This window comes from Vicugna pacos, chromosome 16 (genome assembly GCF_048564905.1).
Source record: "Vicugna pacos chromosome 16, VicPac4, whole genome shotgun sequence".
Lineage (NCBI taxonomy): Eukaryota > Metazoa > Chordata > Mammalia > Artiodactyla > Camelidae > Vicugna > Vicugna pacos.
In genome coordinates this window covers 24,033,530-24,058,049 of record NC_133002.1, presented here as the reverse complement: position 1 = coordinate 24,058,049, position 24,520 = coordinate 24,033,530, and the positions used below count along the sequence as shown (strand labels likewise).

Sequence of the window (24,520 nt, the reverse complement as noted above, 5' to 3'; positions counted from 1 at the left end):
AATCACCTGGACTGGAGGGGACTGATTTTCTTTCCAGGAATGGAGGTAGCGCAGCCTCCATTTTCAGGGCTGACCTTGACGATGGATCTAGTTCCCCCGACTGCACCGCAGGAAGGAGTGGCCCTTCCATCCCACAGGTTGGAGACCCAACCCAAGGGAGTACTGAAGCAGTGCATTGCTGCCAGGTCCAGCATCCCTGCAGAGTGGCCTCTGCCCTTGAATGACCCCCTTCCCAGGGCCTTTCTTGCCCGGACACCACCACACCCCAGGCTGTGCCAGAGCTCTGGGGCTCTGCGTGTCCAGGGCACACAGGTGGCACCTGAGCCAGGTGTCCCCTGGGCCTCAAGGGAGAGAGGTCTGCTTCTGCATCAGGGGAAGGTGACCCCACAAGGCTGGCAGGACACTCTCAATATGGACCTCCAGGAGCCCTGGGAGCAGTTTCCCTGCAGGTGTTAAGAGCCATCATCAGGAGGGCAGGCCCCTCTTTGTGCAGACCATCCAGCAGTGCTGGGCCCACGTGCTGACCTCAGAAATCTACATGCCCCCAGGATACCCCAGGCAACCTCACAACTTCGTCACTTGGTGACCTGGGTACCACGAGCTCCTTGGCCATCCCATGAGGGTGGTCCTTGCAGGCATGGTCTCCAGGTTCTCCCGTTGAGAAATCTCCCTGGGTTTCTGTGGTCACAGAGCAGACACCAGAAGATTCTAGTCCTGCAGTGACCCCCACAGCAGTCAGCTCCCCTGTGCATGTCCAGGGACAAATGACAGCAATTTATTGCCAGGTACCGTGATGAACAAGGGGGTGGGATTCCATACTAAGTTCAGGATCCTGGTAACTCACTCTGCACCCCAAAAAGCTTCCATGAGAAATGTGTGTATTGGGATGTCTGTGCCCCTAGAAGAGCTGTTCCTGAGGGTTCCTGGGACCCTCCAGCCCCTCTCAAGGTTCTCAGATCCTGGGTCTAAATTTCTATCTGCCTCTTTTGGTGTACGGCCACCTGTGTCTCGTGGTCACAGGTCACTTTATTGCATGACTTGGCATGTTCTTAGTGCTCGTCCTCCACCCCTGCACTAGACTCCCAAGATGTTCCCACTGACCCTTGGCTCCCTGGGTGGCTCAGGGGGCCCTAAGTCTGCACCCTTCACTCTCCTCCTCTACCCCTACCTCTGGGGCCACCCCTAGGTGGACTTGGAGGTGTTTGTAAATGAGTCTTACACAAGGACATGTCTGGACAAAGCAGGACCCCACCCCCGGAAAACTCACCTGCTCCCTTCTCAGAAGAGGACCCCACAGCCCCACATTGCCTCCCAGGGGTCTACTCAGGACACAGTCCCCCAGTTCTGGGCAAGGGGTCTCCCTGGAATCCTTGCTTCCAGGAAGAGTCTCTCTGTCCTTCTTCAGAGTTTAGAGGTGTTCCCATGTCCCTGACCACCAAGATGCCCAGCACAGTCCCTTCAGTGACCTGGAGAGACAAGTAACTTATGTGGCCACAGGTCTCACAGGACACACCTGCTGGGACCCCAGGCTAAAGGGCTGTCCTTCTGCCTTCTCAGGTGTGGCTCCCGTGGTAACTTTTTGCAGGGGGCCCAAACGGGGAGTGTGGCCCAAAGCAGTTCATGGGGCTCTCTGGGCAGGGAAGACTTGGGCCAGGTGGCCTTGCCTGGTTTCCCTGCTGGGCCACTCTGAAAACCCCCGCTCCTCTGGCTGTGGCTGGAGGCCCCTCAAACCTCAGGGCGGGGCTCTTTCTCTCAGCCTCCACTGACTCCAAAGCCACGCTGGTGCTGGCGAGGGGAAAGAGCTTTCTTGCCTTCTTTTGGCCAAGTTGCCACAGGTGGATGCTGCGGGGAGCTGGAGAGAGAGGTAGCACTTGCTCAGATGTGAGTGGTTAAGCAATTTGACACCCTGTCAACTAGCCTTAAACATTGGAATGAGGTCTTTCCCGGTAAAGCTGGAAGTTACTTTCAGTAACTTGTCTAAAGATTTCTTTTTTTTTTCCACTTAAAGACTCATAAAACCTCTCCCAGGTCATTCCTGGTATGGACCATTATCCAGGGATCAATCAGGAAATGCAGGAGGAGAGGGGTGGGGGTGGGGGAGAGGGGAGGTTAGATCAGAGCCCACAGAGAGGAGATGCCCCTCCCAGGAGCCTCACACTGGGCAGTGGCTTCTGGCATCCAGCTCTCCTGTTCTCAGGCCCATTCCATCTGCGGGGTTTTCCAAAAACATAATGGTGGAAGGGCCATGGAGGACACCTAGAACTTCCAGAATAGACAGGGGGAGCAGAGTTACCATGCTGGCCCTGGGTTTGGAGACAGACCTGCAGTGGAGACCACAGGCTTCTGAGAAGCCAGTTTCGAAATAAAGGCAGTATGCACTGGAATACCCGGCTCGAGAGAGTGCTTCATCATAGACATGTAATTTACATAGTTCTCACCACTAAATTCTGTGTTCCCAACACGCTACATGAATGACGGCTTCAACACACATTCATTTCTGAGATGTGAACAAGTGTAGAGCCGCTCTTTCATCCTGCATAATGGGCATGGCTACACTTAAGAACACTTACCAAGATTTCTCAGCAAGAGCCAATTTCGAAATAAAGGCAGTTTGTGCAGGAAAACCCTGTTGGAGTGAGGGCTTCCCCATACACATGTAAGATATAGAGTTCCCCTCACCATGAAACGCTGTTCCCAACATTTTACATGCATGAAGGCTTCGACACACATTCAGTTCTAAGCTGTTAGCATGTGGAGAGCCGCTCTTTCATTCAGCACAAAAGGCATGGTTACACCCAGGAAGATTTACCCAGATTTCTCAGCTGCTTCCTTCAGCCAGATTCAAAATAAAGGCAGTTTGTGCTGGGAAAGCCTGTTGGAGCGTGTTCAGAGCTGTTTCGGGCTCTGTCCCAGCTGGAGGGTGCAAAGCCCAACCTCCAGAAAGAGGGACCAGGACCCCACCCGCCAGGTGGTGTTGCCTTTGTAGGGGAACAGTGATCTTTGGGTAAGATATATTGCGGCTCTCTCTAAAAACTGCTTTGACTTAAGTTTGCATCCTAGTCACCAGTTCCAGGACAACAGAAAAGGCATACCCTACATCCCTTTGCACTCAACTCTTCCCAAAAGAGCAAATATTTGTCCATGAAAATACCAGCTGCTCTTCTAAGGCCCACTAAATACCCAGCAGTGTGGGCGGTGCACTCTTGATCAGGGACAGGTGGAGAGGGAACAGCGGTCCTCCAGCAGGCTTGGCCTGGTGTGGCAGCTGCGCTGTGGGTGCGTGGTGGGGAGGGAATGCAGGGAATCCTGTTTGAGGGGCCTCTGTGCACGCCTGCATTATAGTCTGAGGTTTCATACAAAGGCTCCAGGCATCCTAACTGGTCAGATACAGCCCCCACCCTTGGGCTGGAACCACCAGGAGATAAGTACCTGTAACAGGGACGGTGCCTGGTGTGGGGAGAGGTCATGGGACACTCCGGGGGCAGGGGCGGTGGTGCTGGGGAAGGCAGGGGATGCAGTGAAGGGTGGAGGGAGCAGGGTCCTTTGCTTGGGGGTGCGAGTTCTTTGGGAGACCACAGGGAATGGCACACATCATCCCCACCCTATACCCCAAATTCCTAGCCCCGCCAACACAGGGGCTGCTCTGCACCCTCTCAACGTGGCTCTCCTGTAAGACCGCACCCAACCAGGCATCTGGCACCCTGCCCTACCTCCCCTCTTGGGACAGATCCCGTCTTCTTGGAAACTGCCTAGCAGCGCGTATTCAAGGCCGGCAGCCGGCCTGGCGGATCTGCACTTCAGGTGCCCTACCTGGCCAGCCGTGCCTGCCTGGGCTCAGTCCTCTATCTTGCCCACCGGTAACCTGGGTCCACTTCCGGTGCAAGCGGAGGCCGCGGAGCCCAGGCTGAGCCCCGCACACAGACAGGTGAGGGTGCCCCCGCCCCGCTGCCCCGCCACCCCACCCACTGTTGGCAGCATTGCCCCAGCCTCCGGCCGGTGCCACCTGCAGCTGAGGACCTCCGCGCGGCCCCGCCCGCCCCGGCCCCACCCAGCTGCCCCATAAGCCTCCCCCCACCCCCGTCCTGGCCGCGCCCTTGCTCCCATTGGCTCCGAAAGTTCTGCTCTCGCACGTCTAGCCTCGGGAGGACGCAGACGCAAGCGCTAGGGGAGGGCCCCGCGGCGTTGCCATGGATACAGACACCGCGCTCCTCGCGGGCAGGCGTGCGCTTCTGGGGCAGGCAGCGGGCTCCGGAAGTGTGCAGCTGCCCGGGACCATGGCGGTGTTTGCTGCTGGGGATGGCGGCTTGCTTGGCCGGGCCACTAGTTCTGGCCGCGTCAGTCGGCGGCCGACATCCTTTCTGGGGCGGCGTCTCACAGACGGTAAACGTACGGCAGCGCCGTTGGCGGGGCCAGTGGACATGGACCGGGGTGGGATCCGGGTTGGTGTGGCGGCCGGGGAGGGCTGTGGTGCCGGGGAGCGGGTTGGGGCGGGGGGGACAGGGCTGGGGCACAGCCTCCGGCTTTCCTCCCCCTCGGGCTCTGGGCTTGGACCGCGAGTCCGGGTAGCCCTGCGTGGCCGCGGCCTCCCAGAACCCCTGGGAAGGGCAGGTGGAGGACCCGTCTTTTATGAAGCGGGGCCTTACCCGCGTTTTGAAGAGCCCCAGAATCAGATGTTGGAATAGGGTGGTTTATCAGCCTTGTATATCAGCAGGGAAATTTCAGTTCCATCCAGATGTTGGCTCCTTCGCTAAAACTCAGGAATAAGACAAGGGTCAGTGTCAATTAGCAGTTATCTAGGGCTTGACTCAAAATAGACTGTGCGGGGTGTAGAGATGGTAGATGGGCCCTCCCTTTCAAGGTTGGTAGTCTTCTGGGATTAGAGGCCTCAGTTGAGGATTACATCCTCATCTGCAGTAACGGAGGTTGTGGGAAACATTAACACAGAGAAGGGAGTGGTGTTGCTGCGGTAACTCATTAAAGAAGCCAGGACACTTGCCTGGCTCTTGTGTAGGAGAGTCTCGCCTAGGGTAGGGCAGCAGTTATCAAAGTGAGTCCGAGGCCCCTGAGATGCAAGACTATTTTCGTAGGAACGCCGGGAAGTCACCTGCCTTTTGCACACTCTTGCACTCCCGAGTTTCCTGTGGGGTTTTCCAGGGAAAACCTAGTCTGTGATATCACAAAACAGGTAATGTAGAGGCAGATAGAATTAAGCTCTCACCAGTCCAAAAGAGATTCTCAGAAATTAAAATCACTGCTATTCCTCTCATTAATGATTTTTGTTTAGAAAAATATACTTATTTTTTGCTTAAGAGTATTAATGGTATCATGTAGTAGGTTGTTATTATTTTTAAGTGAACTCATAAGCATTTTTTAAAGTTCTTATTTAACTTCTAACACAGGAACTATTGATAGATTTAACCCACATAAACAGCAGCCTTTTGAAGTCCTCAGTAATTAAGAGTGTACAGGGGTCTTTAGGCCAAGAAGTTTGAGATCCCCTGGAGAACGGGTGCTCAGGTACTAGTCAGGTGCTTAGCGTTGATAGACAGATGCCAAGATGTCTTCTGCATGTGCTCCCGGACTCGAAATAATTGGCCACACAGAGATCGGTGGGCAGTGCCTCCACTATACAAACCAGAAGCTGCTGAACGTGTCTTGAGTCTAGGCCATGTGCTGTGCAGAGATTCCCATTGTATCTGTTCTATCTAAGCCGGGATTCCTGTGCAGAGACCTGGCTCTGAAGACCCTCTCTCCTTTGCTCCCTGCCAGGTACCTTCTGTGTTATGTCAACCCTCCGGAGGGCTTCAGCCTCCGTAGGGGCGTCTGTATCCACATCGCCTTCCTCCTGAAGACCCTGCTGAAAATGGAAGAGTCGGTGCTGGTGATACCCCCTTGGGGCCGCCTCTACCATTAGCAGAGCCTGGACATCCACCAGGTCCGGATTCCCTGGTCTGACTTTTTTGATCTCTCAAGTCTCAACAGAAACATCCCTGACAATGAGTATGAACAGTTCATTGCAGGTGAGATGGTGATCGTTTAACTGGGGCCAGACGGTTTTTGTTCTGGTTCTGATGTGAACATCGGGCCGTCTTGCTTCGGGTTTGTCAGTCTGCTTAGGGGCCATGCTCATGTTTCCTGCACTGCAGGTGAATTTGGTCTTTCCACAGTTTTTCTCAGGAAATATATCTGAAGTGTATGAGCTCTGTGTTCCCTCCCCTCTGAAAACCCTGGCCTTCTGGTGAGATGGAGCGGTGACAAGGAGGCCACTGCCACAGAGGCCTTGTCCCAGCAGGACTCGCTCCCTGGGCAGTAAGGGCCATTCTTACCTGAAGGAAAACACGATGTATGTGTACCATGGGCCACGTGCTGGAGAAGGTATGTAACCTCTCATTCAGTATAATTTGGTCCTGCTCAAGCTTCCCATTTTACTTTTTGTAGGAGGTAAGATTTGAAGATTTTCTTTGAATACAGCTATTTAGAGCTTATCTTTTTTTTTAATTGAAATGTGGTTGATTTACAATGTTTAGTTAGTTTCAGATATACAGCTGTTTTGTTAGTTTCAGGTATACAGCATAGTGATTCAGTTGTACATATACATAGTCTATTCTTTTTCAGGTTCTTTTCCATTATAGGTTGCAAGATACTGAACATTTTCCCCTGTGTTCTACAGTGAATCCTTGCTGTTTGTCTGTTTTACATATAGTAGTTTGTAATTGTTAATCCCAAACTCCTAAGTTTGTTTCCTAAGTCTGTGAGTCTGTTTTTGTTTTGTAAATAAGTTTATTTGTATCTTTTTTAAAAATTCCACATATAAGTGGTATCATATGTTACTTGTCTTTCTCTGTCTGAGTTATTTCACTTTAGTGTGATAATCTCCAAGTCCATCCATGTTGCTGTAAATGGCATTATTTCCTTCTTTGTTACAACTGTGTAATATTCTTTTATATCTAAATACTACATCTTTATCCAGTCATTTGTCAGTGGGCATTTAGGTTGCTTCTATGTCTTGGTCATTGAAAACAATGCTGCTGTGAACATTGGGGTGCAGGTATATTTTGAAATTAAGGTTCCCTCTGGATATATGCCCAGGAGTGGGATTGCTGGATCAAATGATGTCTTTTTTTAGTCTTTTGAGGTATCTCCATATTGTTTTCCACATTGGCTTCACCAAACTACATTCCCAGCAATAATGTAGGAGGGTTCCCTTTTCTCCAAGCCTCTCCAGCATCTATGGTGAGTGGATGTTTGAATGGTGGCCATTCTGAGTAGTGTGAGATGATAACTTATTGTAGTTTTGATTTGCATTTCTAAGATAATTAGCGATATTGTGCCTTTTTTTCATATGCCTATTGGCCATTTGTATATCTTCATTGGAGAATTGCTTGTTCAGTTGTTCTGCCCATTTTTGGATTGGGTTGTTTATTTTTTTTTCTTATTAAGTTGTATGAACTATTTTTATAGTCTACAAGTTAAGCCATGTTCAGTCTCATCTTTTGCAAATATTTTCTCACATTCCATAGGTTGTCTTTTCATTTTGCTTATGGTTTCTATTGCTTTGAAATAGCTGATAGGTGTAACTAGGTCCCATTTGTTTATTTTGGCTTTTATTTTCTGTTGCTTGGGTGGATTGCCCTAGGAAAACACTGCTGAGATATATGTCAAATAATGTTTTGCCTATGTTTTCTTCTGAGAGTTTTTTAGCGTCTTGTCTAATGTTTAAGTCTTTAAGCCATTTAGAGTTTGTTTCTTTTTTGTTTTTTTTTTTCAACTCTATTATATGCTTTCGATTTGTGGTTACCCTATTTTTCAAGTATATCAACCCATTATCATATCTATTTCCTTTAGACTGATAATCACGTAGGCTCCAACACATCCTAAGAATAATGAGAAAAAGGAAAAAGAAAGAGAAAAAAATCTATCTTTTCTTGCTACCGTCTCCCTTTCCCACCTTTTTGTATTTTGATATACATTTTCTTTTTTACATCTTCATGTTTATTGTCTTGTAACTCGTTATTTCATTTCCAATGATGGTTTTCCCATTTCTATAGCATCCTGCTTCCTTTCTGTTTAGAGTAGAACCTTTTAATGTCTCTGTTTGGTTCCATAATGCTGAATTATCTCCCTAACCCCCTCCACCCTGAGCCTCTGAATACTCAGTACAGGGAAGCCAAACCATCCTAGCCTTCATCAGTCTTGGGATGCAATCTTCAGAGTGGGAAAGAAGAATCATTGAAAAATAATATTCTGTTTGTTGCTTTCTACCCTTGCCCAGAGAGTGAGAATCACCTCTGAAGGCGGAGGAAGAAAGATGGGGGCATGGGGCACAAAGTCTTTTCTCCTTTTGCTACTGAAAAAATGATTTCTTTTGTAATTAGTGATGATGCCCTTTAAATTGGTAAGATCGAGATTCCACAGCTTCAGCGCCTGTGAATAACCAGCTGGGAGAAAGCTCTCCAGGGCCCCTGCAGTGGGAAAGGCAGCCCCTCTGAGCACCTGTTGTTCTGTATTCTTCCGGCCTCCACACAGTTTCGCTAGGCACTGTGCAGGACGATGCAGTTCCCCAAGGTGGAGGACTGGGAGACCCCTGCTTGGTGGCAAGCCACAGGAGCCCACACTTGAAGGACAAAATGAAGAGTAGTGGGGCGGGCATAGGAACAGAGGATGGTTGAGACCCAGGATAGTTTCCTGGAGGCCAGCAGGTGAGACTGGCGGGGCAGATGGGGCCCTGGTGCATGGGCAGTCCTTGAGGGATCTGAAGCAAAGATATGAACCAAGATACTGGATTCGTGTGGGGGTAAATCGCCCCCTGGAGGCCACGTGGCAGTGCAGCGAGCCCAGGAGGAGAGGGCATTTCCCCAAAGTTGGGTTGACAGATCACAACCAACTCACTGGGAACCGAGAGGTACAGAGATATTGTTAACTTTTTGTCCCTCTTCCTGGAAAAAAAATTGCTTCCTGTTGAATAGCCTGTGTAGTTAGTGAGAATTAAAGACATGAAGTAACATTTCCTCAAAAGTCATCCATTGTGCAGTTGTTAATAATGGTCAAATGCAAACTTGAATAGATTAAATCAAACAGTCATCATCGTATTTTAAAATCTTTTAAAATAAAATATCTTGCTGTCTTTGTTCTTCATTTCAGGGTTCACTTGGTGATAATAGTAACAAAAGCAACAGCAAACCTTTAAAGAATTCTGTCCTGCTGTTCAAGGAACTCTGTGTTCATGACAAACAAATGAGGTGGCACTTTACAGGAAGGACAGTCATTAATCACACAGCTAGTAAATGGCAGGGGTGGGACTTGAACCCAAGCTGTCTGACCCCAGAGCCCCCTCTCAGGCCCTTCAGTGCAGCTCATCACTTGGTATGCCCAACAGAGGCCAGCATTAAAGAGCAGCATGACCTTGGCTGCTTGGCCTCTGTTTCTTCATCTGTAGAATGGGGGTGTGGGCAGTGAACTCTGTGAGCTCAGTGGTCACTTCCTCCAGCTCTGCTATTCTACTGCTTTGAGTTAATTTAAGAAGTATCTGAGCCCCTGAATGGCCCACCCATAGGCTGGCGCTTTGCTAGGCCGTGGGTTACGGAGAAAAATAAGATCAGCCTGCTTCTCCAAGGAGCCTGTGTCCCTCCACGGCAAACGGCTTTGAGGCCCAGGCTCCCTCGCTGGCAGTCGGGGACTGGGCAGGAATGTCTGATAGAAGATGGAGGCAGAGCCCTTCCGGGAACAGTGGTGGCCACAGAGCTATCAGGAGCGGGAGCATCTGTCCAGGCTGCTGAGAGGGGGGCCCTCATGAGGCCAGTAGCCCCCCCAAACTAAGCCCTCAGGACAAAGATCCAGCCATTCCTGCAGTGTCACAACAGAGCCAGTCCATCCTCATCACTGTGCCCCTGTGCTCCTTTGTCCTGGGGCCTCTCTTCCCCCTACACCCAGAAGACTCATCTCTCTCTCTGAGTGTCCCCTCACTTCACCCATGGTCCCTGCTTCCTAGGCCACCATCTCTGGAGTTGACGATTTGCCCCCTCACACTCTCCGTTTGATCAGGAGCCTGGGTTGACCTCCTTGTGCTCACTTTCCCCCATGAGGTGATTTCTCCTCCTCTCTTGGGAACACCTGGAAAACCCAGTCCATTCCTAGCAGTGCCTGCCACCCTGGCCTCCCTGCTCATCTGCCTCAGTCAGGAGCAGCTGGACCACCAACTCTGTATTGCCTCACCGCCTACCATCAAGACGTCAATGTTGATTCTCCCTCCACCACCCAGTATGGTCATTGTAGGGTCTTCTTCTCCGTCAGCCTGAGCCAGACACCTCCCATTCACCCTACCCCCGGGCTCATACCCGGGCGTGTCTCCACCCCAGGTCCAGCCTCTCTCCTTTATGTGCCCAACTCTAGCCATCCAGCTGCTTCTCCACCAGCCTCGTTGGCCCTCCTTCACCCTCACTGGGGCATCATGCACTGACTCCTCTGCTTTCCTACCTGTCCACGTTCCTCTTACTTCCACTTCCCCACCTTCCAGCTCTGCATCCACAGTCAGCACTCTCTTTATGACAAACAAAACTCCCTTGACCCTTGATCTTTTCATTTCCTCACCAGGATGACTTCCATCTCGGTTCACCCAGCTCTATTTGTTCTGAGCCTGCAGGCAGCAGGCTCTCCCAGCACAGATTTCTAAGACTACAAATCAATGCCCAGCATGTTGCCACTGCCAGGCAATCCTCCAGGATTTCTCTAGTGAGCACATTTCCCCACTTGCCACACAGTGGTGTCAACATTCTATGCTCTCTGCACACCTCTAAGCTTCCCTCTGTCTCTTCCCTGACTCCCAGCAGATGGCCTTGCCTCCTGCTTCAGAGAGAATGACATGTTACTTGAAGGGAACTCGCTCACCTGCAGCAAATCTGCTCACCTCACCTTTTATCTGTCCCTCTCCCACCTGGACTCTAGCTGTAGTTGTTCTTAATTTAGTGAGTTTAGTTGACATATATATACACAGTTAAAAGCTTAGCACACTATAGGCTACCTTCTTGGGCTTACTTTTTCAATTTAACATAGGGTGTATGATGCATCCACTTCGTTGCATGTACCTGCAGTTCATTTGTTTTAACTGATCTTAAATGTTGTGTGTGTGAAAGTAACACAAGGCAAGTGTAAGCCAGGATTCAGGATGCTGGTTACTTCCTGTGAGAAGAGGCCTAGGGCAGGTTAGGACACAGTATGTCACTGTCAATAGTCCTGTTCTGGTGCTGGGTGACAGGTTCACAACTGTTTCTTATAATATTAATTTTAATACATAAATACTTCTGACAGGCACCTAAGGTGAGAATGTGTCATGAGCCAAGATATACAATGGATAATATTACATCATTATTGTTATGTAATCTTGTTATAAAATATAATATTCATAATCCTACATTGTTATGTGTTATATATTATATAGATGCATGAATTATATATTATGTATATAAATAACTACATATGTATTATATACTATCTGATAATAAATAAACAGAACATAACATGCTAGTATATCTACTATTATGTATTATTTAATAAATAATATACTATATCCTGTTATATGACATGGCACTTAATCTTTAATCAAATAAAAATATGTCACTATATGTAATGGTAATTAATAAAATTAAATGAAAATGCCCGCAGCTTTTAACGCCAACACCGCTCCAGCTGTCACTGTCTATCTTATTCCCTTTCATGGTCGAGGTCCTCACGGTGCTATCTGTTCCCCTTTTCATCTCGTTATCCTGAACCTTCCTCCCCCTCCCATCCCATGCTGCCTTCTTCCCTGTGGTCCCTCTAGTCACCAGCGGCCTCTGGGGCACTGATTTCAGGGCAGTGTCTCAGGCCCAAGCTCACCCGCCTGTCCTCCACCTCTGCCACTGCTGGTGGGGACGGGGCGGGGGGCAGAGTGCACCTGTTGTCCTGGAAGAGAATACAGCACAGACTCCGTGACCAGCAGGAGGTGTGGCCGGAACCTGCAGGACTGGGGGGAGAGCCAGACTGTCTGCATCCAGACCGGGGGCACTTGGAGTGTGAAGAAGCCCAGTTCTCACTGCCCCTGAAGTGAGGAAAACACCCTCAGGTGAGTTAAAGTGCTTATGACCTAGGTCTGTTGGCTGCAAAGGACAAAGGGGTCCCTAAGGGGAGGTTAGTTGATGTTCCAGGCCCCACAAAGGCCCTAAGGGCTGGCGGGGAAGCAGGCTGGACGCTCCACTGGACCCAGTGTCCCCTCGGGGGTGGGGCCTTCCGGAACAAGCAGAAAGCCCTCAGTCTCTGGGGGAACGCGGCAGTGTGGGAGCATCCCTGCAGTGAGTCAAGTGACGTCAGGGCCTGTGGGATCCGTTTTTATGGCCACATTGAGCCACAGCAGAAGCCACAGCAGGAGTGGATTCCTGTCTCTCCAGCTGACATCCTCGTGTCTGAGTGCCAGGCTTCAGACCCGATCCCCTGGGGTGCTAGGACAGTTATACACAGAGGCGGCTCGGGGAGGCCTCAAGAGGGCTGTACTGGCCTTGCTGTCGACATGATTACACAAAGATCAAACAATCCATCGATGGGAAGAAAATAAGAACCATGGTCACATCTGGACCGCAAGCTTAGATGTGGTATATGGGTGATATTTATCGACAATCTGGCGAGGATCTGGTCAAAGCTAGAGGCCAAGGCAGCAAACCGGTAGTGACACTAAGGAACATCGTGGTGCAGAGGCTGGATTGGGGGTCTGAAGGCTCCTCCCAGGAGGAGCCTCAGTGTTTGGGAGGTGGCTAATGTGCCTGCTTCATGTCACTAGCAGTGATGCCACCTGCGGAAAATCAGCTATAATCCTGAGCCGGGTCAGCCCTGGGTGATGTGATAAAGGCTCCTACAAGAGGAGGCGCCAGACGGATAGTGAACCAACCAACAGGCTGATGAGTTTCTGGCCTGTGTTTATCGTGCTTTCACAGCCAAGAATGAGGAGAGAGTTGAATGGTTCACCATGAAGATTTTAACAACTTAAGAGAGTTCCGTGTCTCACTGCATTTCAGTGTCACCCGGAGGAATTCAAGAGGTGTTTAGACCCAGAAGGGACTAACAGCCTCTTGGTTCCTCATCAACCTGACAAACCCACCAGCCCTCTATGGCCAGACCTTGGCAAGTGCCTTCCCTTGTTCTAACAAATCCCTTTCCACTCACGCCTGTGGTATGCTTTTATTTTTGTTTAATTAATGGGAATGAAGATACCTTACAGCCTCTTCAGACCTTTCCTTAGGCCTGCTGCTCTTAGACCCCGGCAAGGGGGCCCGCTGCCCTGGGTCCTGCACTGCAGAGGGTCACTCTGGCCCTGACACTTCCTCTGGCCACGCCCTCCATGGGGTGGAGTCAGCAGGGCCAAGGGGGCAGGGTCATTGGCTCCATCCCATGCTCTAGAAGCCCAGGACCCCAGATGCCCTGTCTCAGCAGCCCCTGACCAATTCCTAGTGCCTGCACCGGCTCTCCCGGAAGCTCAGATTCCCAGGACTCACAGAGAGGCCAAAGGGCAGCTGTATGTATGGAGGGTATGAGCAGATCCCGAATGTGAGTTTTGAGTGTCCCCCTGTGAACATCCAAGGCCACTTGTGGCAAGGGATGGACCCAGCATTGGGAAGAAAAGGATCAGGCTAGTGGTCAGAGACTGGGAATCAGCTCTCCCCACACGCTCACTTTCTTTGCCGGACTCCCCTGTGTCTTGGAATTCTAAATTTGAACCTGGTCTTCCCCCTTATAATGAACGTATATTTGTAAAGGCAGGACTTTAGAACCTACTGCACTTAACATGTTTACATGTACAGGATGTGAGCTCCCAGGTATGCTCTGGCCTGCACTTCCAAAGGTCCAGAGCAGTTATGTTGGCTCTACTGAGACTGTAATTGGTAAAGACCATCTCCAGAGAGGAGAGCTCCTGCTTCACGCTCCAAAGTCAGGACCTTCTGAGTGGATAAAACAATGGACACTGTGACCCTCAATTGTAAATTGATTTAGAATAACGCCAAAGTGTGTAAGACGTGTGTGTGTGCACGCGCGCACCTGGGGACGTGTGTTGTACATGACTGTGTGTTTGTGTGTGCTCACGTGCACCTGGGGATGTATGTGGTTCTGTATGTTATGTGTGTGTGTGCGCCTGAGGATGTGTGTGGTTGTGCGTATGTTATGGGTGTGTGGGTGGTACATGACTCCATGTGTGTGTGCCCGTGGGGATGTATGTGGACTAGAGCCAGTGTATCTGCACGTGTGTTTGTGTGTACGTGCATGCATTACTTTTAATAGTAGAAGCTGTCCTTTAGAAATACGATGTAGTAAAAATTGTATGATGTCCTTTGCTGTATAAATCAAAATTAAAATTATCTTCAATCACCAGAAATTTAGTCCCCCTCAGATTCTGTTTTTTTTCCATATTGATTATGTCCTCATTTTACTGATGAGGAAACTGTAGCTTAGAGATGTTGACTGACTCAACCAAGGGCATGGAGCTCGCGCGCCCAGGGCCAGGACCCAGTCCAAGCCGCACTGCTCCAGAGGCCTGGAGCCCTGCTCATGATCATGCGTGGCCTCTTGGCGGGGGAACAGATTCTGATGGGCTGTGGCCAGCGTGCAGGCTGCCCGTGCCGGGGACTCGGGAAGCCGGGTGGAGAGTACCAGACAGCAGACAAGAGTGAAGGGCTGCTCAGAAGTCAGATAGTTTCCTAGGTCTTGGATGAGGAAGGAGGCTCACTGCTCATCCTTGATCCCTTTGCTGGTGGCCAAAAGGGACCAAGGCCCACGAGAGCACTTCTGGGAGCTGCCTGCCAACACCTGGAAAAGGACTGCTCAGGACTGGCTCTGCAGTAGGAGCAGAGGAAGGAAATGTCGCCTCCTGGTGGACATCCTTTGTGATGGCAGTAGGAGGCCTAGGAGCCTTGGTATCGAGGTGGCAAGGCAAGGTCCTAGTGGATGATCGTTTCCACGTGTCTTAAAAATCATTGCTTCATATATTTTATCCATTTTGTGGTTTATTTTAGGGTGGTAAATATGGTCAGTGTTACTCCATATTACCTAGATTAATTAATTTTTTTATTGTTAATTTTCTCTTCAGTGATTTGGAAGCATATTGCCTCTTAAAGAAAATTCTCTCTAAATCTTTATAAATCATCTCTAAGTTCATAAATTTTTATGCAATTGGACCAGTATTCCTATAAGAGTCTCAAAAATGAAATAATCTATTAGATCCTGTTCCTCAATAATGATAAATTTAGCATATTTTACCTCTCTGTTGTTCTAAATTGTGTGTGTGTGTGTTTGTGTGCTCCAGTTACTACTTTTTAGACAGTTGCTTTAAGTTTGTTACATTAACAAAGAAAATATAGGTATATACATCTTGGATTTCATTGCTCACTACCACTATTTAATCCCATGTCTTTCCCACTTTTGAGTTATTTACTTATTGGGATTTCCCAATCAACTGGACACATGACTGACTAATTGTTTTTGAGTGGTGGACTTGGAACACTTACATATCTATATGCAGATTTATGTTCTCCTCGTCAACAATTCTCAGAGTGTTGTTGATGGCCCAAGCCTTGTTTTAAATTAAGGCATTGTTTTTCATCACCAAAAAAAAAAAAAATATTAATTTAAGGTGTTGTCTTTTTATGGCTGGCTAGTCTTTTATGGTGAATGGATATTAATAGAGATTTCCTTAACCTTCCTCCTTCTTTTTGCCATAACTCGAATTCATTGAGAAACATGTTTTTACCATTTCTCAGATGGGCTTCAACTTTGACTTCTGCTTTAAACCATCACCCCACTCTTTTTCTCCATGCTTATTCCTGAAAAAGTGAGCTCTCTATTGGTTTATAGGTGGTTCCCGTCAAAGATTTGTGACTCCCTGTCCAAAGTTCCAAAGGAAGAGAAAAGGAAAGATTCCTGTTTCTGGTGGTTACATTTTGTCAGGTTAGAGATCTAGTTATCCATGTGGCTGCAGTGGAATCTGCAATATCTTGGCTCAGAGTTTCGTTTTTCTGGCTTACTAGGGGAACCGCATTAGCTGGGGTCACGTCGCTGTGGCCATTGTCAGGATCCTGGGACTGAGGCAGCCCCTTTGCCTCCTTGTTATTTTGATCTTGCAAACTGGGTCCCAGTTATGTGAACCCTGCACCTGGTGGCCAGGATCGCCCCACACGTGACGTGTACCCAGTTCCTTGGCGTCCCTCACTGCTGTCAGCTAGTTCCAGTAAGAGTACGTGATGGCTTCCACTACTGTCCTTCCTCCATCCTCTCCAGGCAGGCCCTCCTTTCCCACTAGTTGGCCCTAAACCTTCTCTCCTGCTCTACATACGCTGACGGAATTCCTCAGGGTTTCCAGCAGGTAGATGGGTCTCTTCTATGTTTGGACCCCTTCAGTGCTTGCAGTGAAAATATAGGATGTGGGAAGGAGGAGCTTGGGGATTCTCCATATCTAGGGCCTCCCTATCCAGCAGATTCAACTAACGGTGGATTGAAAATATTGTTGAAAAAACAGAAAGTTTCAAAAAGCAACACTTGAATTTGCCATACACTGGCAACTACTTACATAACATTCATGTTGTATAAGATACCATGAGTAATCTAGAGATAACTTAAAGTACACAGGAGGACACAGTGAAAGAGAAAGTGACAACAAATATATGTGTATACTCATGTATAACTGAAAACTTGTGCTGTATGCTGGAATTTGATACAACTTTGCAAAATGACTATAACTCAATAAAAAAAGTTTGTATATATGTATAAAAGTAGATGGGGGGATGTACATGAGTCCCATGCAAGTCCTATGTCATTTTATACAAGAGGCGTCAGCATCCATGGATGTTGACTTCAGGGTGAGTCCTGGAACCAGTGCCCCATGGTTACCAAGGGATTACTGGAAGTCCAGGCTCCTTATCCCAGCCTGCCATGTCCCCACATGGTCTGACCCCTACCTGTACCACACTTCCCTTGTCACTCTCCTCCAGCCCTGGCAGACTGCCCTCTGATTCTTGAACAGGCCACACTCACTGCACTTCATGTCTGGCCCTTAGAAATACCCATTACTTTCTGAGCATGGCTCTGCTTTCACAAGATGGGCTGCATTGTCACTAGAGAAGTCAGTGTGGAGGTTCCTTTAAAAACTGAAAATGGACTTAACTCATGATCCAGCCTTCCCATTCCCGGGCATATGTCAGAAGAAAACTCTAATTCAAAAAGTCACATGCGCCTCAATGCTCACAGCAGCAGTATTTATAATAGCCAGGACATGGCAACAACCCAAATGTCCATTGACAGGTGACTGGATAAAGAAGTAGTAGTATATTTATACAATGGAATACTACTCAGCCATGAAAAAACAAATAATGTCATTTGCAGCAACATGGATGGACGTAGAGATAGTCATTCTAAGTGAAGTAAACCAGAAAAAGAGAAAAATGCCATATGATATCACTTATATGTGGAATCAAAAAAAGAAACATATGAACTTAAATACAGAAGATAAACAGACCCACAGACATAGAGAAACAAACTTACGGTTCACAGGGAGAGAAGGGGATGGGAAGGGATAAATATGGGGATTCGAAAAGTGCCCCTCTTGGGAAGTGATGGAAATGTTAGCTATCTTGATCGTGGTTATGGTTTTCTGGGTGTAGACATTTATCAAATTCACCAAGTAGTACATGTGAAATATGTGTATTTTATTGTACAGGTATCATACCACAATAAACGTGCCCTTAAAAAAAAAAACAGGAAAACACTGGCAGCATTTTGTCCTACGTTTTTATGTGTCTTAAGTGAGTGGGTCTTCAAGATTCTGGTCTGCCATATTTTCTGAACCAGAAGTGCCCTCCTTCCCTTTTCTTTGGTAAACTGTCAGTGGGTGGCATTTATTCCCGTGGCTTCAACTGCTCTCTGTCCAATGATTAACTGTCAAATCTTTTCCAGCATGGACATCTCAGTTCAGTCCCAGAAATATATTTCTAATTGACAAGTAGACATTCACATTTGGTTAGCACATAAAAATCTCAAGCTCTGTTTGTCTGGATTTACACTCGCCCAGAACTAGTTTTACTTTTTCAAACAATGGCATCACTGTCCCATCTCTTTTCTGTGCCAAACATCTGGGAGTTTTCCTTTACTTTTCCACTCCCTCACCCCCATCAGTACTACAATTCTATTCCTTAATGTCCCCCAACTAAGTCCCTGCTCCTCTCTCCCCACTGCATTAATTCCCACCCCTTTCTAGTCTCCCCAGTGCTGTACTTTAGAGTGAACAATCCACTTTGCTCACTTTTAATGACTAATCTGTGTCACTCTCCTCCTTAAAACCGCAAAGAATTCCACGCTGCGTGTGTGAGGAAGTCCACGCTCTCTGATTTAACGTCACACCTTCTCATCACCTCGTTGCTGCTTTTTTTCAGCCTCAGCTTCCGTTAGTTCCTCACAGCCTCTAGCCTCACTGACCTTCCTTCCCTAAGTGCAAAGTGCTCTTAGACATGACCAGGGGTCTGCACAAGACACGCAAGCTGCTGAGAATCCCGTCCCCACCACGCACTCTCCTGGTCTAGAGATTTGCTGGAATCCGTCAGATGTCAGTGCAGAAAGCATTTCCTCTCTGACACCTTCCCTACCTTCTAGAACACAGCCCCAGGCAGTGCAAGAGCCCCTCTGAACATATAGTATATATGATGCAAAGTGACTCTTACCAAATTGTTTTGAAAACCTATTTAAATTTTTCCCTTCCACGACACACTGTGATCTCCTTGAGGGATGGGGGGCTGTGTGGTATTTGTCTAGACAGCTAATGTCTGACATAGACCCCGGGCCATCGGAAACAGTCTGCTGACTCATCAAGAAGACTTGTCGTCTTTGCGATGTACGAAAGACTACATGCTCTCTGATCTTACACCATCCGGCAAGGGTCAAAATAATTTCACATAGAACTACAGAGGCAAAATATGTGTATTCTTTTCCTCTTTGTGAGCCCTAGATCATAGGCATCCTGGAACGGAGGTGTCACTCAAAGCTGTCTGTCCCCTAGGCTGTTACGCCCAGCTTCAACATATTTTTTGAAGTTGTAGGGATACGTGTACATCACCCCGTCTTAGAGCAAATGGTGCTTCAGCCTGACCAAGTTTAATGTCCATATAAAAATCAGAAATCTTCCAAACTGAAGCCTGAAGAAACATTTCCCTTTTCTCCTTCCAGTCTGTGTGTCATCTGCACCCCACATCCCCACTGCTCATCTGCGTCAGGCCACGTTCTATCTAGAAACATTTCCGGTGGGACACTTGGACAAGAACTAATTACAGCAGTAATGAAACTGGTCCCATGAACGTAGGCTCTGCACAACAAGGATGTTTGACGGGAGGCCTCAGCCGCGGCCTGCAGGGTCTGTTCACGTTTTCTGCCTGGCTTCCCTGCAGATGTTGTGCAGAAAATGAAGCCTGCAGTTAAAGTCATAGAAGGCCCAAGAAATCCAGAAAAATGGAGTGAGATTCATCTCCTTGGGAATATTTTTGAAAACCATCCACTAATAAGAAGAAATTTAAGAGGTTCGTTTCAGAGCAGATGATGTCCAACTGCAGGTGGGTCAGTTTTGTCATTGTTGCTCGCTAGTTGGCTTTCTGCTGCTTCTAACACGCCGCTTTTAAGAGAAGTGGCCTGAGTCGGCCCTCAGAGCAGAAAGGTGAGCTGGGCCTGGAGACAGCCAAGCTCCTCTGCTGTGTAGTGACCCGCTGAGAAGGAAGGGTTGGCCCAGGGCTTCCTCTGACTCTCTCCCTCAGTTATAAACTCTATGAAGGGAAAATGGAACAAAAATCTTAATTCAATATGGTATTGTCAAAGTATAAAAATAATTGTCTTTGGAGGGGATGGTATAGTTCAAGGGGTAGAGTACATGCTGGATTCAATTTGCGGAACCTCAATTTAAAAAAATAATAAGAAAAAATCTTTAAAAAAAGAAAAATAATGAAGAAGAAAAGAGATCTCAAACAACCCCAGTTTAAAAAGAAAAAAAGTTCCTTTAAAAATAGTAGTCAGCTAGGTCTTTTGCTAGATTAGGAGTTTGGGATTAACAGGTACACACTACTATGTATAAAATAAATAACCAACTCTCAGGTCCTTAATAAATTATTTCAACCTGAATCCTTTTTCTTTTTTCCCCTAAGCAACCCGTGGAAGCCTCTGAAATTCTCATCTTATAAAAGAATTCATTTAAAGGTGGTTTGAAAGTTACTGGTTAAAACAGTTATTTGTGGTTCCATGAATATAGGTCTAGTAAGAAAGACAGACAGTAAACCAGTAAGCAAATAAATATATGATGTACTACCAGGTACTAATAATTGCCACAAAGAAACATAAAGCATTTTAGGAGGGAAAATGTTTGAATAGGAAATATGTGCATGCTATTCTAAATAATCTGGTCAGATAAGTCCTCTCTGAGGGTAAATAATTTGAACAAAGTCCTGAATAAAGCAAAAGAATAAGCCACGTATGTAACAGACAAGAAAAGCCTCCCAGGCCGGAAGAAGTGTAAGTACTAGACTTGGAGTTAGAAACGCAGCTGTCCTGGTGGGGACCATCAGGGCGGTGAAGATGGGCTGGAGCAGAACGGTGAGAGCTGAGGCTGCAGAGATCGGTGAGGGCCCGGATCACATAGGGCCTTGGTAGGGACTCTGGATATCCTTCTGAATACAATGGAAAATCACAAAAGTATTTTGCAATGCGGAACAACTTGATCTGATTCATACTTTAATAAGACCCTTGTGGGTAACGTATGGGGAATAAGCAATGGAAGCAGGGCAAGGTAAGCTGATGGGAAGCCAGTGGGAAGAGTACTGCTGACCTGGAGAGAGACACCGAGGTTGGACTGGGATGATGGCGGGAGACGGGCAGAAAGGGGGACACGAATTAACAGTAACGGTCACAGGCCTTAATGCTCAAGTTGGACACAGACACAGAGTGGTACAGGGTGATGGGTATGTGATATTTGGGGATGAGCCACAGTTTTTGTGCAGAGACCTGACAGGAGAATAAAGTGGGGATGTTGACGTCGGTAAGAAAGGTTGGTGGGTTTTGAATTCCCCCTAGAGTCGCGTCTGTTTCTCTGTACATGACGTCAGCCGAGCAGGGATGGGTGTTCCTACTACTGCAGAGAATTGCGTGTCCTCCTCATCGACTAATTCGAGAGGCCGACCTGCCCATCCAATTGCAACATCTTGAATCTGCTTCTTTCTATCCAGGAGGAGATTTCCAACTAAGATGCTAATCAAAAATTCCCGTGTCCAGAGTTAGAGATGTGTGCCTTTGGGAGGATCTCAGAGATGCCTCCACAGAGGCTCGGTGTGCTCTCTCTCCCTCAGAGAACACAGTTCCCTTCAGCCCACTGGGTCTCAGCAGAGAAGATTTCACACATAGCCCCTCTCAGGCCCTGGGGACCAACCTCCCGCTTGGCCGAGCTCTGAAAATGAGCACGAGTTCCGGGCAAAGGGCCTTCTCCAGGGGGCCATCTGGCAGATTACATGAGGACAGTGTACAAAAGGGTGGGAGGGTTGATGGTATAAATGCATTTTAATTTTTGCTCTGAAACTGATTCTGTCCTTCTGTTTTGTTAAGCAAGTGTTCTTAGGCCAGACATGATTCTCCTTTTTTCTTTATATTTGATCATCCAAGAGGTTTAGATAGGGGATTTGTTTTAGGGTAAGAATCTTTAAAAAAAAAAAAACCTTGCAAATAGCGTCTTGTTAGGCATTTTGACAAGTGAATTCTCCAGGCAGTATTGAACCCCCTTGTTCCTCCAGGGGGTCTCCAAAGGTATACATGTTCCAAATCTGACCCAAAACCAATGAGACTTTTCTTTTTTTTAAGAACTTCACCATGGGCAAAAGATGTCACTAAAGAAGGTGAGAAAAGAGCAAGTCCCCATAATCCAGAGTCCCTCCCAAAGAGCCCACAGAAGTAAAGAGGAGATGAATGAGAGAAACGTTTTATTTATACACACGCAGGGGCCAACCAGAAAAGTACCTACCATGTTAAATGGTGAAAGTTAAAGGCTTTTTTATCAACCTAACTTAATAGGGAAAAGGGAAAGGAGAGAATTGGCTTCCATGACAGGTTTTCTTCTGCATCTTTTGAATCTCAGTTATTTTCAGCTTAAAGAGGTTTTGTATTAATCGTGGGTTCCATCTGACTTTCCATTCCTCGAACTTTGTTCTTCTTTTTCAAGATTCACTCATGTATTCTGACCCCCTGGATTTTCCACGTGAATTTTAGATTGATTGTCAATTCCTGCAAAATACCACCTGGGATTTGGGTAGGCATTCTTTGAATCCTTAGATCTATTCATGGACCTTTGTCATCTTAGTAGAATGAAGCCTTCTGCTCCATGAATATGGGATTATTCTCTTTGAATTTAGGTCTTAATTTCTCTCAACAGACTCTCTCATCTATTGTAGTCTTCAGTGTCCAAGTCGGGTACTTCTTGCTCACCTGTATTGGATGCTGATTCAGAAGAGACACGACCTCCTGGAGAACCTCTGCTTCCACTGAGCTGAAATGGAACTGAGTCCTGAGAAGGCTTTAAATTCTTTTAAAAATAGGATTAATGTACTTTAATTACTCCATAGATGAGTAATGAATGGGTCACATTAGCATAGGATTTTAATCCTTTTAGAATTAGTAGAGTAATACAGACACAGTACAAAAAATTGAAATATTGCCTAAAAAAGAAGTGATTTGTAATTCCCACCCACAGCGGTGTCTGTCATGAATGATTTGGTGCTTATGTCTCAGTCTCTGTGTCTCTCAGTATGTCTCTCTCCATCTCTGTCTCTCACACACTCACAATCAGATCAATTTCCATCTATACTGATTTCACACACATGTGGTTGTGCAGATGGGACCCTGGATGCAGAGAGTGGGTCTGCATACTTCCACCCTGAGGCCTCCCTTGACATTGGGTTGAGACCAGGCACCCACTTTTCCAACTGAACAGCATTCATTCATCCACATGAACCAGAACGAATGGACCCCATCCCCTCTCCATCAATATTATTGTTGCTTTAATTCCGACTGTTTCAACCAGTGCTGTGATGAACACCCTTGAAAAGGCATCTTTGAATAGGTGTGTAAGGATTTTAGCGGGATGAACTGTAAGTATCAGATCTTCTGAGGAAGAGATGCATCTGTCGCCCTTTGATGCGTCCTGCACCCTGTTCTCCTGAAGAGGAGCGTCCCTTCACTCTTCCCTCCAGGGGATCTGCTGGAGCCTCTGCCTGCTTACATTGTCACCAGGGCTGGTTGTCACCTGACTAAAGAACCGCCAGTGTGATGGTGACCAATGCTGTCTCTGCAGTGTTTCCGTCTGCCTCTGTTCTCACCTGAGAGGTCAAGCATCTCTAACACACACTGGCCACCTGCATTGCCTCTCATTGGAACTGCCCATGCCTGTTCTGTTACTGTTTAGAACACTGGGTTTTGAAAGGATTTTGGACTACAGGGATGGGAAAAATTTCTCCAACCTTGCGTTATGAGGAATGCATTTTCCAGGTTGTGGTTTGTCTTCCAAGCAATTTTTCTGGGCTTTTACTAATTTTTTTGATTCGTTTGGTTTTGTTTTTGCCACAGGAAGAGCTAAACATCTCCCTTGTGTCTTCTGGCTGTGGTGTCACAGGGGGAACAGCAGTTTCTACCATGAGATTATGCACAGAGTTACTAAAAGGGCTTCATTTTGTGCATCACATCTTTAATCCCCCTGGATAACCCTTGAAAATAATAAAAATGCTGTTTCAAGTGAAAACAAACAAAAGTCCTCAGCCCCAGCTTAAAACATGTGGGCAGGGAGGAAAAAACCCTTTTTTAAAATTTCATTGGCATGGAACAACCAGTAGAGGTAAAGACACGCAAAGAGAAAGAGGACTTGGGTTTGTCAGGGGCTGGGTGAGGAGGAAGGGGAGTGCGTGCTCTGGATCCAAGGTTTCACTTTGAGGAAAGAAATAGTGTGAAACTAGATGGTAGTGATGGTCGCACAACATTGTGAATGCCCCTAATGCTCCTGAATTGCACAATTTAAAAGGGGAAAAGTTATATTTTATTACATGAAACTCTGAAAAGAAAAATAAAGGATGTCATAAATCATGTGAAAGAAGCAAAGGAAACTAAAGAAAATGAAACAAAAACATCTCCAGCGGAAGTGACGTGAAGTTTGAGAGGGGGAGGGGACTGATGATGGGATTTTGGAGATCATTTTGGAGAAGAAGTTGTGGGTGGGTGCAGAGGTGGCTCTGCCCCAAGTGGTGGTGTTTCCTGAACTGGTTCTCCATTACCCAGCAGTTCAGCTGCAGATTAAGGTTCAGGAGGAGCTGCAGGAGAGGCAGGAGGGAGCTCGGTGTCTCCTGCTGGATCCAGATCGTCTTTTTCTGGCCTCTGACATCTTCCCTTGCCCCTGCCTCCTCTGTAACTATTGGATGTGGAGACAGTATTAAGTCTTGTGGAAGAGCTCATG

General features: G+C 47.3%; 1 long non-coding RNA gene across 1 annotated transcript; it reads left to right on the top strand.

Moving 5' to 3' along the window:
* Positions 1 to 5,802: 5,802 nt before the first annotated feature.
* Positions 5,803 to 9,371, top strand: LOC140686242 (uncharacterized). The gene is made up of 3 exons (XR_012059949.1): positions 5,803 to 6,020; positions 6,168 to 6,375; positions 9,142 to 9,371. It is a non-coding gene; the product is annotated as an uncharacterized lncRNA (long non-coding RNA).
* The last annotated feature ends 15,149 nt before the right edge of the window (positions 9,372 to 24,520 follow it).